This window comes from Heterodontus francisci, chromosome 3, assembly GCF_036365525.1.
Source record: "Heterodontus francisci isolate sHetFra1 chromosome 3, sHetFra1.hap1, whole genome shotgun sequence".
Classification (NCBI taxonomy): domain Eukaryota; kingdom Metazoa; phylum Chordata; class Chondrichthyes; order Heterodontiformes; family Heterodontidae; genus Heterodontus; species Heterodontus francisci.
This window is the reverse complement of record NC_090373.1, coordinates 32,820,460-32,830,996: the sequence shown is the minus strand read 5'-3', so window position 1 is coordinate 32,830,996 and position 10,537 is coordinate 32,820,460. Positions and strand designations below refer to the sequence as shown.

Below are 10,537 nucleotides of genomic sequence, written 5' to 3'. Positions count from 1 at the left end.
ACCAACTCCCCACAAAGACAAAGCCAGGAACAAAGTAAAATGACCAATTCTACCCCATCAGTTAAATTAAGTCATTCTCTCAGAAAATTGCCTTTGACCCAGGAGTTGTGACATATACTGAAAATGTGCACCTCAGTTCCATAATTAATCCAAGACAGATCACATAAGCACAAGGCCCAAGACTTGGCCTAATACAAAACTGAGACTCAGTCCCTGTGGATAGGTTTGCTTTCACTTCCAATCTTCCAGTTGAACAGCAAGGAGAAGTTTTTGTGATCATCCCTACATCCTGGGAGATTGCCTTGCTCCTGAGAACATGACTTGCTCAAGTTGAGCCTGTAGGCTAAAGGCATCTGGCCGTTCTTGAGGGTTAAAGGCCAACATGTCTTAGAAGTTTCTGGATGCCTTTGCTCATAACTTTACTATTCATAGGTATTGGAAGCTCCAGGTTGGGATTCTCCATTAATGCCTTGCCCACAGGGATTAACTCTTGCTCCCGAGAAAAATATATACCTGCAAAAGCAACCCCAAACATCCCAGGTTAGAATGGTCTGATATTGTCTGACACCTCATTAGATTTACAATATTACAATCAACTCTTCTTCTTCCCTCCTTTGTGAAGTTAGGATTTTGTTTTCACATTTTGCTGCAATCTGAGGGAGGTTACTGCAGCAGAAATGGATATCAGTTTTACAATACTGCACTGAGGAACTAATTCTTATATGTTAACATTTGGTATCTATCAAGTGACAATGCACTGGTCCCAATTGGATAATTTCAAATTGACAAGGGGTGATTTTGCACTTGCTGTCCAGATGTACAATTGATGTTGAGGGATGGGCCGTTATAGAAACTTTCTCCCTTTAGACTGATGCCACTGGAATTGAATTGGGCAGCTCTAACAGTCAAGTAACATATTACAAAAGCAAAATACTTAAGCTACTGGAAATCTGAAATAAAGACAAATGCTGGAAATACTCAGGTCAGGCAGCATCTGTGGAGAGAGAAACAGAGTTAACGTTTCAGTTCTGTGATCTTTCATCAGAACTGGCAAAGGTTAGAAATGTAACAGGTTTTGAGCAAGTGAAAGAGGGAGGAGAGTGGGTGGGCAGAACAAAAAAGGGAAGGTCTGCGACAGGGTGGAGGGCAAGAAAGATTAAATGACAAAAGGTTTCATGGTGAAGGCACAAAAGACGTGGTAATGGGATAACAAAACATTTAAAAAAAAAGTGTTCAAAAGGAGGTGAGAATTGCAAGATGGCAGCCACCTGAACACAAGTAAAGGGATTAAAGAAATTTACAGCACTCTGTTCTCTCAAGTCCAACCCTAATATTGAATCATCAAACCTGCTGACAAGGGTGTGCTGTTGTCTGGCATACCAATGTCTATCCAGCAGGCCAAATACCACTGACACTTCCTCCTACACCCCACTCAGGACCATGACCCCACTACTGAATATCAAGCCATTGTATCCAGGACTGTCACTGACCTCATCTCCACAGATCTTCCTTCCATGACCTCCAACCTCAGCAGCCAATCCTAAACAGCCTGCTTATACCTCCTTTCCAAAAAAATTTATAAACAGGACTGCCCTGGTAGACCTATTGGTTTATCCCATTCCTGCCCACTGAACTGGTTTCCCCCACCATTCCGACTACTTTTTCTTCCTTGTCCATTCTCTTCCTACCTCTTGGCCCAATCATCTCCTTTTCACCATAGACATCCAATCCCTCTACACCTCCAATCCCCACTATGACAGTCTGAGGACTCTTTGCTTCTTCCTTGAAAGAAGGCTCAACTCATCCCCATCCACCACCACCACCCTTCTCTGCCCAGCTGAACTAACTTCGATTCTATTCACTTTCACCAAATAAAAATGATGTTGCTAAGGGTACCTGCATGGGTCCTAGTTATGCCTGCCTTTTTGGCGAGAGATGTGGAACATTCCTTGGTCCAGTCCTGCTCTGGCCCCTTTCCTCATCTCTTTTTCCAGTTTAGTGATGACTGTATCTGTGCTATTTCCTGCTCGTGCCCTGAACTGGAAAAATTTAAATTGACTTTGCTTCCAGTTTCCATCCTTCTCACCTTCACATGGTCCATCAGACTCTTCCCTCTGTCTCCATTTTTGGAAATGGGCTTCTGGTGAATTGGTTGATAGCCAGCGGACTCTCAGCCACCTTGACAACACTTCCTCACACCCTGCTACCTGCAAGGGCTCTTCCATTCTCCCAGTTTTCCCCATCTGTTCACATGATGAAACCTTCCATACTACTACTTCCGATAGGTCTACCTTTCTCCTCAATGAGGATTTCCAACCCCCCCCCACCCCCCCAAAGTGGTTGACAAAGCCCTTGACCGTTTCTGGTCTACTTCATGCACTTCTGCCCTCCCTGCTTCTCCCTCCCAGAACCATGAAAGGGTTCCCCCTTGTCCTCATCTTCCACCATACTAGCTTCTGTATTCAAGAAATCATCCTGCCCTTTCCGCCACCTCCAGCAACAATGCCAAACAAGTCATCCCCTCACTTTTCAGCATTGGAGGAACCATTCTCTCCATGATACCCTGGTCCACTCGTCAGTCGCCCCCAATATCCCTTCCTTTTACTACAGCTCCTTTCCAAGCAAGCATAGGAGATGCAACACTTTTTAAAAAGATTCTCTCATTGGTTGAGAGTGTCGCTGAAAGACAGCATTTGTTGCCCAATCCTAATTGCCCTCAAAAAGGTGGTGATGAGCTGCCTCCTTGAACTGCTGCAGTTCACGTGGTGTAGGTACACCAGTGCTGTTAGGGCGTTCCAGGATTTTGACCCAGTGACAGTAAAAGAAATGATTATAGTTCCAAGTCAGGATGGTGTGGGGCTTAGAGGGGGACTTGCAGGTGGTGGTGTTCCCATGCATCTGCTGCCCTTGTCCTTTTTGGTGGTAGAGGTTACAGGTTTGGAAGGTGCTGTCGAAGGAGGCTTGGTGAGTTGCTGCAGTGCATCTTGTAGATGGAACACACTGCTGCCAGTGGTGGATGGGGTGCCGATCAAGCGGGCTGCTTTGTCCTGGATGGTGTCAAGCTTCTGAAGTGTTGTTGGAGCTGCACCCATCCAGGCAAGTGAAGAGTATTCCATCACACTCCTCCTTGTAGATGGTGGACAGGCTTTGGGGAGACAGGAGGAGAGTTAATCACTGCAGAATTCCCAACTGCTGACCTGCCCATTTACCTCCTCTGTCCTCACCATCCAAGGCCCCAAACACTCCTTCCAGCTGAAAGAATGATTTACTTGTACTTTTTTCAGTTAAGTGTATGGTGTTCCTGTTCACGATGTGGTCTCTACACTGGGTAGACCACACGCAAACTAGGTAGCCAGTTGGCAGAACACCACTGTTTAGTCTGCTGTCACCCCAAGCTTCCAGGTGGCTGTCATTTTAATTCTCCACCTTGTTTCCACTCTTCCCTTAACCTGCTGCAGCGTTCCAGTCAATGCAAGCTCAAGGTAAAGCACCTCATCTATTTGTTAGGCATTTTACAGCCTTCTGGACCCAGAGAGTTCAACAGCTTTAGATCATAACCCCTGCCCCCATTCTGTTGGTCTTGTCCCATTACCACTCCCTTCACACCATGAAATCTTTTGTTATTTAATCTCTCCTGCCCTCCAATCCTATTACAGACCCCTCCACTGTGTCAATGATCAGATTGCTTATCTGGACCAAACAGACAGACAAGACTGAAGCCATTGTCTTCAGTCCCAGCGACAATCCCCATTCCCTAGCCACCAACTCAATCCTTCTCCCAGGCAACTATCCAAGGTTAAACCTGCCTGTTCACAGCCTTGCTGTGATATCTAACTGATATGAGCTTCTGACCAGCTATCTGCTCCATTACTAAGACCACCTCTTTTAAGATCACTGACTCCACTCGTGCCTCAGCACATCTGCTGCTGAAATCCTCATCCATGCCTGTTACCTCTAGACATATTATTCCAACATACTCCTGGCCAGCCTCCCACATTCTATCCTCCATAAACCTGGTCATTCAAAACATCTACTGCCTATGTTCTAACTTACACCAAGTCTGATTCACATATTGGCTGGCTCCCAGCTAAACATCCTGGGTTTCAAATCCATCCATGGTCCTGCCTCTCCCGGTCACCGCAAGCTCCTCTAAACCTAGAAACAAGAAGTGAGCTGCGCCAATTCAGACCTCTTGAGCATCCCCAATTTTTAAAAATCGCTGCACCATTGGTGGCTATATCTTCAGCTGGCAAGGCCTCAAGCTTGAGAATTCCCTCCCTAAACTCTTCTCTCCACCTTTAAGACACTCCTTGAAGCCCAACTCTTTGATCCATCTGCCCCAATATCTTCTTACATGGCTCAGTTTTGTTTAATAATGCTTGCGTGAAGCATTTTGGGATATTTTAATGTTAAAAGGCAGTATATAAAATGCAAGTTGTTTTAGTCAGTGCTTATGTTGAGGTCCATTTTTGGGACTGAATAGGAAGGAGTTGTACTCAAGAGGGGAAAACAACTTCTGTCCATCACTTCTAGTTAATAAAAAGCCAGCTTACAGAGATAGAAGGGTAATATTCCAAGGGCGACATCCCTCAGAGGTTTGATCTTTACCCCCAAGACCCAACCCCCGCTGGACAGTCACTCACCCAGCAGCTCTTTCTTGAGCTCAGCATCTCTAAAGGTCATTCTCTCAATCATGGCCCAGAACATGATCCCGAGGGTGAAGATGTCAACTTTGGCAGAGTACCACCCCTCCAAGAGCTCTGGTGCCATGTAGAAATCAGAGCCGCACGCTGTTGACATCTGCTGTCGATTCACACTGTCTTTGCTCTGGCACATCTTACTCAAACCAAAATCAGCCACCTGGAATACAAGGAGAGAGGTCACTGACTTCAGCTTCGCTAGTCACCTGCAGTGCTACTCTTACTAAAAAAAAAAAAATTCCCCATCAACATTTACTGAAACCTCAACAATAGAGTAAATACATCTATCAGAGTTGGGGCCTCACATTTTTGGGAACCATTAGTGTTTGAACAGTTATTTTTGTAAAAGAGTTCAGTGTTTGTTGATCATTCATGCCTCTTGGATTGGTTTGTGGTTTTAAAATCAGGAAGTTACCAGATAAGGTTGTGGTTTAAGCTACTCATGATTTTGTTTCATAGACACATGAAGCAAGTAACATGAGCTGGACATTAATTACAACAAAGAAGCAGGCCATTTGGCCTAACCAGTCCATGTTGGTTTTTAACCTCCTCAGCAGCAGTCCTAATCCAGGTGTTTGTGTTCCATATCCCTGTATTCTGCTCTTCAACTATCAAACCCATTCTTAAATGTTGACATAGTGGTTGAAGTAGAGACCAACTCCAGTAATGCATATCACAGCCTCACAACCCTCTGGAAAAGTGTGCCCCCAGCTCTCTGTCCTAAATTTAACATTTCATCTTTCCTCAGTCTTCTCAATCTAGACCTTCAACCATCAAAAACAACCTGTCCCATCCCTTCATAGTTTTAAACATCACCCTTTAACCACCTCTGCTCTAATGAAAACAGCCCTAATGCTTCAGTTATGAAAGTAAAATACTGCAGATGCTGGAAACACTCAGCATTTTTATATCGAGGAGCATTTCCAAGTCTTTATATTTCCTGATAAGGATTGTCAATCATATGATAATTCCATTGAACACAACAGTGGCTGCATGCTGAAAATAATGGCTAAAATGTGTTATCCATTTTAATAAAATTGAGGAACTGGGAAAGAGGTTGAGAAAAAGAGAGAAAAAATGCTTAAGGAAAACTAAATCACCATTAAACAGCCTCAGAACAGCTGTCTATAATAGTAGCAACCAATCACCTGAGATGCCTTAGCCCACCTCTGCAGGGACCTGCCACCTTCTCCACCCCCACACCCACCCACCCCTTTGCAGGGACCCCATGCCACACACAGGGAACTGCCCCCTCCCCAATCCTCCTCCTGCAAAGGAACCCCACTCTCCTGCACCTCAGGTTATTGCCACAGTTAATGTTTTTAGCCCTCATTCTCCCTCCAACCCTTTTTACACCCTAATATCCTTTTACTGCATTCCCACCCCCCTCTGCAAGTTTTAGTAAGTATGTTCCCCCTCCCCACCTTATCCCCATCCTTCCATTTTTGAGACTCCTTTGTTCACCCTTTCTTGCATTTTAGTCTTCCTTTCTCCAAACTCAGGTCCATTTCCTTCACTTAGCCCTCAGGGTGTTGAAGTTTTATCCGCTTGAAATCAAAGTCTTCTCCCCAGCGATTGGCAATGAACCCAGACCGTGTCCCCTTTACCTGCACTGGTTCCTGGCCAGAGCCAGTCTGGATGTGAGCTCCCCCTAGTGGGGATTCATAACCCAGAGCAGGATCCTGTAGTCAACTATTTACTCACTCAGTCCAGAAGCAACTCCTGATAATTCAGTCAGCTTTGCACTAAAAGCATTTGAATAATTAGATGACTAGTTAAAACAGAATTTACAGCACAAACAGGCCACTCAGCCCAACGTGCCTATGCTTTAAAAGAAGCTATTACTATAAGCTACTCCTGATAATTCAATCTATAAACTGGACCAGAGAAGGCTGAGGCAGCAGCGCACTGGCCCAGGGAAAGGGGTTCGGACTTTCAGAAAGATGTAAAATAACCCACTGCATTATTGGAAGAGAAGGGAAGTTCCCTCCGATGTTCTGGCCAATATTTAACCTTCAACATCAGCACAGATTTTCTGGTTATTGTCACATTGCTGTTAGTGGGAGTTTGCTGTGCTCAAATTGGCTACTGCATTTCCTACATTACAACAGTGAGGACACTTCATTGTCAATGAAGCACTTAGGGATGTCCCGTGGTCATGAAAAGTGCATTTTTAATGCAATTTCTGTCTTTATCCTCTTGTAGGGAGGAAGAGCAAACCCAACTCCTGACCTTTAAAAGGGGTCCTGTTGGGCTGCTGGCGATAAGGACATTGTCTGGTTTTAAATCTCGGTGAATGATCCGGTTCAGGTGCAGGAACGCTACAGCGGCGCTCAGCTGCTGGATGAAGTTGTTGTTTAATCTGCAGTCAGGGTCTCTGCTCAGTAAGTAGTCATTCATATCCCCTCCATCACAGAACTCCATCACAAACCACAGGAAGTGGGAAGACCGAGGATCAAAGCAGCATTTCCCTTTCAGGCATGTCTCAATCAGGAGCAAGTGGCTCTCTGATTCCGGAGATTGCTTGCTGATCTTCTGCATACTCTGCTCTCTCTGAAAGATGCACTCGCGCAGCCAGACCACATTCGGGTGCCTGTTCTTCACGCTGCTCAATGTCCAAAACTCCTGGAGAGCCAGTTCCGAGCTTTCAGGAGAATCGCACAACATTTTCTTCATGGCGACTCGAACTCCAGTCTTGCTGAGTCTTGCTTCATACACGATCCCGTAAGTGCCTCGGCCAAGTTCCCCGAGGATCTCGTACTTGGAGCCCTTCGCCATCTCAGCGCCGAGGCCCACCCAGACTTGACCAACAGGGAGAAGGACTCTACTTCAGGCTCGAATGTCTCCGATTTCAGGAGATCCTGGTGGTCTATAAGCTTTGATTCTGAAGTTCCACCGAGAGCCGAGCGTTTATCCTAGAGAATGGAAATCCAGGCGTTAAGTATTAAACTTTCCACCATCTCTGGTATCTAGAGAATTCTGTGATCCCAGAACAGCTATGGTTTAAAACTTCAGATGACAGACCCTCCAATAACATCGAGTATAGCATCAGGTGCATTCAATTCACAGTATTATACATTGAAAACTATCATAAGCTTTTTATTCTTTGCCCACCTTCAGGTTCTTTATCCTTTTAGTCTCCAACATGCACTATCATCAACCTTCCCTAGTTTTAAAGGGGCTGCACCTGATCCTCATTGCCTTCTCTTTGAGTTCAGAACTACTCTAATAAGACAATCTCATCTCTGATTGGTTGGGAAGCAATTCCAAACATTGTTTGTCACTGAATAGTGAGCCAGAATATTAGTTTAGAGATACAGCACTGAAACAGGCCCTTCGGCCCACCGAGTCTGTGCCGACCATCAACCACCCATTTATACTAATCCTACACTAATTCCATATTCTTACCACATCCCCACCTGTTCCTATATTTCCCTACCACCTACCTATACTAGGGGCAATTTATAATGGCCAATTTACCTACCAACCTGCAAGTCTTTGGCTGTGGGAGGAAACCGGAGCACCCGGAGGAAACCCACGCAGACACAGGGAGAACTTGCAAACTCCACACAGGCAATACCCAGAATTGAACCCGGGTCGCTGGAGCTGTGAGGCTGCGGTGCTAACCACTGCGCCACTATGCCGCCCTAAATTTTCATACACTAATATTGTCGGGTAACCCCAATGTATCATTAGAGGAACAGTAATTGACCGCCTTTTGATAGATTAATAAGGGTGACATATGTTGTCGCAAGGTCACTAAACAAGGAACATTGCAACATGTGCCCTTTTAAGGGACAACTAGTATGGGATGGTAAATTTTACCTAAAGGAAGCCACCAAAACAAAAGGATCCTTTCCCAATGGAATCAAAGTGTTACTATTGACATCCACAACAGACACAATAGCCTGTGGTGTCCAACACTCACAGAAGACATCAAGTGTACCAGTAGACACTGCAGGCCTGCTCTCCAGGGCCACATGCAAAACTGCAGAAAAGAGTCAGGCAGCCAGAGTGACTCCCACTCACAATGCCTGTCAGGCCTGGACTTACTAATTGCTGTTTTAGCTTGGCCCAGGAGCCGGTCCATGAGAAGACCCTGAGATGTACCCACCCCACTCCTATCAGCAGAATGGGGCTAAAGTGGATGAAAATTTGATGAGCAGTCCCTTCAGTTAACTACCCAGGAGCTGCAACCTCTGACACTGCACATGAACATGGGCCACAGACTCCACTAGACTGCAAAAATATGAGGTCTAAGTGGAGGCTTTTCCTTTCTGAGAGGAAGCAATTAACTGAACTCAGCAAGATATCTAGTCAGTTCCAGAGCTCCTGAGTGTGCAGACACTACAACAACCCAATAACCCTGGTACTTCATCCACCAGACACAGGGGCCCAGTGAGAGCACAAAACAGGTGATAAGATTCAGGCATTGTCTCACAGTGCACATTCTGAGGGTCAGACATTGTCTGACAGTGCACATTCATGCCACACAAGTGCCAGGCAATGGCGATCTGCAACAAAAGAGAATCTGACCATCTTCCCTTGACATTCAATGGCATTACCATCGCTGAATCCCCCACCGTTAACATCCTCGAAGTCACCATTGACCAGAAACTGAACTGGACCAGCCACATAAATACTGTGGCTACAAGAGCTGGTCAGAGGCTGGGAATTCTGTGGCGAGTAACTCACCTCCTGTCTCCCCAATCTACAAGGCACAAGTCAGGGGTGTGATGGAATACTCTCCACTTGCCTGGATGGGTGCAGCTCCAACAACACTCAAGAAGCTCGATGCCATCCAGGACTAAACAGCCGTTTGATTGGCACCCCATCCACCACCTTCAACATTCACTCCCTTCACTACTGACGCACAGTGGCAGCAGTGTGTACCATCTGCAAGATGCACTGCAGCAACGCACCAAGGGTTCTTCGACAGCACCTTCCAAACCTGCCACCTTTTCCACAGAGAAGGACAAGGGCAGCAGACACATGGGAACACCACCAACTGCAAGTTCCCCTCCAAGTCACACACCATCTTGACTTGGAACTATATCACCATTCCTTCACTGTCGCTGGGTCAAAATCCTGGAACTCCCTTCCTAACAGCACTGTGGGTGTACCTACCTCACATGGACTGCAGCAGTTCAAGAAGGCAGCTCACCACCACCTTCTCCAGGGCAATTAGGGAAGGGTAATAAAAGCTGGCCTAGCCAGCGACGCTCACATTCCATGATCAAATTTTTTTAAAAATCTGAGGATCAGACATTGTCTGACAGTGCACAGTTTGAAATTCAGACGGAACTACTGACCGAAATCTTCCATCCTTACCTGGTCAGGCCTACTGACCAATTAATATGTCTCCAGACTCACAGCAATGTGGTTGATTCTTAACTGCCCTCTAAAATGGCCCAGCAAGCAACTCAGTTGTACAAAACTGCTAAACAAAAGTTGGAAATAACACTCGGCATTGACCTAGGCACCGGAAATGACAAGGGCAAACCCAGCCATGTCAACACTGCAAAGTCCTCTTTACTAACATCTGGGGGTTTGTGCCAAAATTGTCCAAAGCTGTCCAACAGACGAGTCAAGCAACAGCCTGACATAGTCATACTCACAGATTCATACCTTACAGACAACGTCCCTGACACCAGACGGACTCACCAGAGGTGGTGGCACCATGGTATAGAGTCGGGAGGGAGTTGCCCTGGGAGTCCTCAACATTGACTCCGGACCCCATGAAGTCTCAGGGCATCAGGTCAAACATGGGCAAGGAAACCTCCTGCTGATTATCACCTATCATCCCGCACCCCCCCTCCCCTGCTCCTTGGCTGATG

At 46.0% G+C, this 10,537-nt stretch overlaps 1 pseudogene; it reads right to left on the bottom strand.

The window, feature by feature from the left end:
• Positions 1-219: 219 nt before the first annotated feature.
• On the bottom strand, positions 220-7,532 carry LOC137352154 (serine/threonine-protein kinase PDIK1L-like; annotated as a pseudogene).
• Positions 7,533-10,537: the final 3,005 nt, after the last annotated feature.